Raw genomic sequence first — 6,250 nt, 5'->3', positions numbered from 1 at the left:
TCTGCTTGTAATTTTCTAGGTTTCAAGGGGTCCATGCACCATTCTTTGTATGAAATTATTTTATGTATTTGAAATTTGGAATATGCTATCATATTAGTATTCTTTTTATAAAAATGAACTAAGGTAATCGACCCTGTTTCAAGAAGGATGGTTTCATACCATTCTCGGCTTTTATCTCCATTATTAGGATGCAAATGGTTATTCAAGTATATAGCGGCTATTTCACATGGGTCCTTGGTTTTACGAGTGTCCTCTATTATAGTAATAGTTATAAAAAAGGTTTCTATGAATCTACTTTTTTCTCCCGTTGCATTTATAGCTATTGGTATTGGTTCAGGAGAAAAAGTTATTTCCTGAGCTTGTTTTTTAATTATTTGGTTTGGGGTTATTGGTGATGATGATATTGCCAAGGCTTTGCCTGGCATAGGAACTATTTCCATTTTCCCCTTTTTGTTAAACTCCTCTTGTTCCCCCTGCAAAAACTCTCGTGTTAAAAAATCAGGAAGGTAATTAGTGGTGCCTTTGATACGTTCAACCTCAAATTCAAAGGAAGAGAGTAATACCTTGCCTGGGGGCAAAAATATGCTTTGAGACAAGGTTTTTTACATCTTTATGAAGGATGTATTTTACAGCTTTACAATTAGTGCAGATTAAGAATTTTTGGTTAGAGTAAGTCACTTTGAAATTTTGCGACACAGTGAACAATGCCCAGAAGTTCCTTTTTAATGGTGGAGTAGTTTTGCTGGGTCGGATTCCAGGCTCGGGAAGTAAAACGAACCAGTTGTTCAGTATTAAAATTTTTTTGTTTTAATATTCCTCCCAACTCCTTTTCTGAAGCATCACATTCAATAATTTTAAAAGCAGTAGGGTCGGAGAGTGTAAGGCAGGGTAACTCTTTAGCCTTTATTTTTATTTTTCTTACTGCTGAAGTATGGACATCTGTCCATTCAGAAGGATTCTTTTTTAATCTTTGAAATAACGGTTTAGCATCAATAGCTAAATCTGTATAAAAATCAGCAATATAATTGAGACAACCTAGAAATCTCTGAAGCTCAGTTTTGTCTTTAATCACATCCGGGAATTTATTGGCAAAATCAATGGCTCTATCAATATAAATTATTCTGCCTTGAAAAATATTGTGCCCTAGAAATCTTATTTTTGTTTGACAAAGACTAATTTTTTTGGCAGAAACTACTAACCCAACCACTTTGATTGCTTTGACAAAAATGTTTAGATGTTTAAAATGTGTTTCTAGATTTTCAGAGAATACTAGGACATCATCAATATAAAGAATCATAAATTTAGTGTAAGGATTGAAGATATCATTCATTATATTTTGGAATTCTGAAGGGTCATTCTTTAGTCCAAAAGGCATAACATTCCATTCATATTGTCCAAAAGGCACATTAAAAGCAGTTTTATACCGATCTTCTTCGGCAATTTGGATCTGCCAATAACCAGACTTTAGATCAAATTTAGAAAAAATACAAGCATTAACAAGTCTATCTAACATATCTTTTTTATTGGGAATATGATACCTTATCCATCGTAAAGCTTTATTGAGTGGTTTATAATTTATAACCAATCGTGGAGCCCCTCTTTCTATTTCAGACCCTTTTTTTGCATAGAATGCTGAACAACTCCAAGGAGAGAAGCGTTTTCTAATAAGCCTTTTCTGAAGTAAATCAGTAATTTCTTTTTTACAAATTTTCAAGAGCTTGGGATTCATCTGGATTGATCTAGCTTTGGTAGGAATTTTCCCTTCACGAAAATTAGCTTCATAAGGTAGATGAACAATATGTTTTTGTCTACTCCAAAAAGCATTTGGGAGTTCAACACATATTTCTGTTTCAATATTTTTTCTGAAGGTTTCCATTACCCTTTTATTTTCGGGAAGTAGAAGCTTAGTTTCTATTGTTTTGTATCTTATTTCTTCTTTAAGGTAATATAAACACTTTTCTTTATTAGAGATTTTCTCTTTTATATTATTAATTTCTCGAGTCTTGGGTTTTTCAAAAAACTCAAATTTCACGTCATGTCCTTTTATATTAGCTTCTATTCCGGTATTATCAATTTTTATTGGGTAAAACATATTTAGGAATGGAGTTCCCAAAATTACAGATTGGCTTAATCTTTTTACCATAATAAAGGGGAACTCAAAGCAGTTGTCATTATTGCAAACTACAACATTTGAAAGTTTGTAGTTTATAATCATTTTACTGCCATCTGCCGTACTTAAGATTTGTGTGGTTTTACTAAAATATTTAGTAGGGACCAAGCCTTCATTTATGCAATTCAAATCTGCTCCTGAGTCTATTAGAGCAAGAGTTTGAAAACTATATTCTTTTTGGATGATTATTTTTATCATAGTGAACCATTTTTGAGTAATTACTTTGTCAAGAAGACTAACATAATTACAATCTTGTGTTGTATTAGAAGACTCTGGTTTATCCTTAACTATTTTAGAGAGAAATTCTTTTGCCTTAGGGGGTAGAGGTTTTTTATAATTATTTATAATATTATTAAACTCTATTTCATCATCTGTATTAATAGGACTATCTTCTAGAGGGTTAGAGGCTAACTCTATAATATGTACTCTATTTTTTAGGCTTATTAATTCATTACGAACTTCGTTAATTTCCTGCCTTAATTTAGAGACAGAAGGTTCCTTGTGATTATTATTTTTATCCTCAACTCTCCTAAGGATTTTTGCAAAACTATAGTATTCTTGAGTACGAACTAAAGGAGGAGAAGGTTTTTGATTCATCTTGGCTATATTTAGATACTGGACTAAGGCTTCCCGCTTAGTCTCAGGATCAGTTATTTTATCAATTATATCTATAATTAAATTTTCTTCTTCGGTAAGAGTGTTACAGAAACAAGTGCTATCAAGATTATTATAATCTGAGTCTGAACTGCTAAGGATTAAATCTTTGTTTACTACTTCTCCAGTTAGTATCTCTGATTCAGAATCAGAAGAATTATTAGAAGATTCTTCATCAATTTGTAATATATTAAATAGTTGATCTTTAATATTATAATCTAATTGTAAAGCATCTATTTTCTTCTTGATTCTGCACTTATTCTTATAATATCCTACTTTACCAAAATTATAGCAAACAAGTATTCTCCTTTTTCTCTTGGCCCTTTTAAAATTTACTTCTAAGGGAAATTTTTTTAAAAAACTTATCTTGGATGGCAGTTTTATTGGATCCTGACTTATTGCTATATTTCTTATTTTTATATCTTTTCTTATCATAATCTTTGGAAGAAGGTAGAGTATGAAATCCAAACTGTTCACAAAACTCTCCTAACTCTTTTCTTTCAGTCATTCTCTTTTTTTCTAGCTGTTTTTTCAGCTTTAGATCTGTACAGAGAGCAATGCCTTCTGCACAAATTTCGGCTGATAGTTCTCTCAATGTATATAGAGAATATGAGATTAATCCTCCATGTTTATTTTTCAATCGTGTCTTGACCTTCTCGGGAAAAAGATGGGGTAACCAGAAATGAATTTTCTTTCCAGTGATCAGATTTACTATCTTCTCTAGAAAGGAGTCTGGAGAAAAACACATCTTCGTACCATTTATAATGGGATAGTGTTGGGCATCTGAGATTGGAAAGTAGGTCTTCTGATCTAGAATCGAGCAGTGCAGTACTTCCCACAAAGTGGAGAGTAATAATATATATTAAAGTATTAACTGCATCACTTTCATTATTTATTATATATTGGCCAAATTCATTCTTGACCGGCCACTGCTTTGTAGCAGTTAATATTTCATTTTTTGTATTTTCTTCCATATGAAAATCCCACCATCCCCTTAACCATCCTGTAAATCCATAAATGATGGCTTTAACTATTTCTTGGTCTTGGTTACCACTTATTTTGTACGCAGTTGCGTACATAGTCATATGTTTCATTAGATCAAGAACCTGATTTTCTGACATCCCATCAATAGTCCAATTTACAATGGATCTCTCAGAATAAGATATAGAGCTGGTAATTAGATCTTCTTCAAACTGGAGATCTACAGGGGTAGGTCTAGGATAATACATTCTTGTTTGAGAAGTACGCCTAAACTTTTTCCATAATCTATTCTATTTATTTCAAGGCTTTATGTCTTGAAAGCATGTTCTATTTCATTACGTTCGCTATTGGAAAAAGATTCTTCTTGAAGAACCATAGCTCCTTGATCAGGATTAGTCTTGAAAATTACCCCCTTTTCTTTTATATTTAACTTTGTTAATTTTTTAATTAGCTCATCCACCAATTCTTTATTATCATCTTTCTTTTTTATCCCTTGAAGGCTGAACTGTTCTCTATTGATTATTGGAGGGGGTTTGAATAATAAAGCTTTTCTTCCCCTCAGATTTATGATCTACCACCTTTTTCTGGGGTTTATTAATTATATTTTCAATCCTAGTTGTTTGCCTTTCAATGGTTTGTAGACAGAGATTAGTGTAATTATTTTGCTCAATTATATGTGGAATTGCGTCTATTTTATGAGTATGGTGATCATTGTCTTTTGGGGTAATTTTATAAGGTGAAGCCTTAGCCTCAGGTTTATCTTCTGATTTTCCTTTCATTTGAAGGCTTCTTTCAGGGAGATGAATGGAGTCCAGTTCTTCCCCTTGTGTAGTATAAAAGGTTTGATACTGACTCTCAATAGTATTGAGATCAAATTCTGGAATTTCGATCTCTTTGTCCTTTAGGGTGTATCTTAGCCAGTTGAAGAATTTTATATTCTCGTTATGTTTTAATATAATTTTATTGAATTTTTTTATGCAAAGCATCCAATAATTCTTGGGGAAATTCCTACCAGTCTCTGATCTTCTTATTTTCATCTGACAAAAAGTCCTGTTTGATCCCTTCTTTATCTTTTTAAAACTTTTCTTCCTTTTGAAGGGTAATGATATTAAAATCTAAGTCAGAAGGTGTTGGTTCTTTATTTGGGGAACTAGGTTCATATATTCTATATACTGGTTGTTGCAGTTGACTATTTGTTCTAGTCAGTCCTTCGACTATTGGTCTCCTATGAGTTTGCTCATGTTCTGACTGCGGAACAGAGGAAGTAGAGCATCTTGACGGAATTCTAGAAGGGCCTTCAAAAATATTTATTCGAGTTCGTCTGTTCGAATTGAATTGTATTTCTACATCCCCATTTGGGTACTCTATTATTTGTTCCGGTTCTCTATTTACTGGGGTTCTAGCTTGTTGGTTTTCACAGTGTAGAGACCATTTTTCAGGAAGCCTAATATGAGACCAGGCCATAGATCTAGGTATAACAGTATTAGATTTTTCCATATTAGTTTGGAAAAATACCGTTTGCCCTTTAGTATCCATCTGAAGTGCATTTGGGCATAAAGTGTTCATCACTTTATAGCATATTCTATAAACTAGAGCAATATTTTGGGATCCTATATCCATATCGAACCGTTGGGTTTTTATATTTAGGGTAAGAACTTTCAAGAGGTTAGGATCTGTTAATGCTACAGAAAAATTGGGGAAACAATTGAAGTATATAGGACCATTACAAAGGCTTGATTCTACTATTCCTAGTAGAGAGTCAGAAAATTTATTATATTTCTCGTCCCTTAGACAAAGAAGGACCGAGTTATTTAAACCAATTCGAGTAAGTGGTTTTATAGCAATTTGAACAAGTCCTATATGCAGATATTTGTAACTCTTATTTTTGTGGTCTTGTACCATCCGATTTGAAAGAAGTTGGAAACTATTCTGCTCATTGGTGATAGAAATACTTTGTTCTACAGTTTTAATAGAAAAACTTGTTTTAAATTCAAAAGTTCCTTTTCTGTAAACAACTGATGCTGGAACTTTAGGAATATTCCAATTCTGAATTGTTTTTCTATATTATCTATGGTTATTTTTTCTCTATTTCTTACACGCAGTGTATTGTTAGAAGAAGAAGCAATTTTATTGGATAGAGTCCTAAAGAAATTTGCCATTGATAATTTTTGATCACTGAGTCAGTCGGAAACAGTCACTGTACCTTTCTTGGCTCTTCTTGGCCCAATAGTAGTTCGGGTCACGACGACTTTTGGTGTCAATTTAATTATCTTTTGAGAAAATTTTTCTTAGTTTCTATTCATTAGAGCAGTCTTTTTCTACAGTTTACCACTGTAAGTCAATAGCTCTGATACCAGAAGGCTCACAAAAGCGAAATACAACAACAAACAGAGGAAACATATATGAAAAGGATGTTTTAAAGAAAAGATGACAATCTTGCAAATA

This window comes from Amborella trichopoda, chromosome 1, assembly GCF_054954075.1.
Source record: "Amborella trichopoda isolate Santa Cruz 75 chromosome 1, AtrichopodaSantaCruz75HAP2 v2.0, whole genome shotgun sequence".
NCBI lineage: Eukaryota > Viridiplantae > Streptophyta > Magnoliopsida > Amborellales > Amborellaceae > Amborella > Amborella trichopoda.
The sequence above is the reverse complement of the archived record's forward strand: the minus strand, read 5'-3'. Positions refer to the sequence as shown.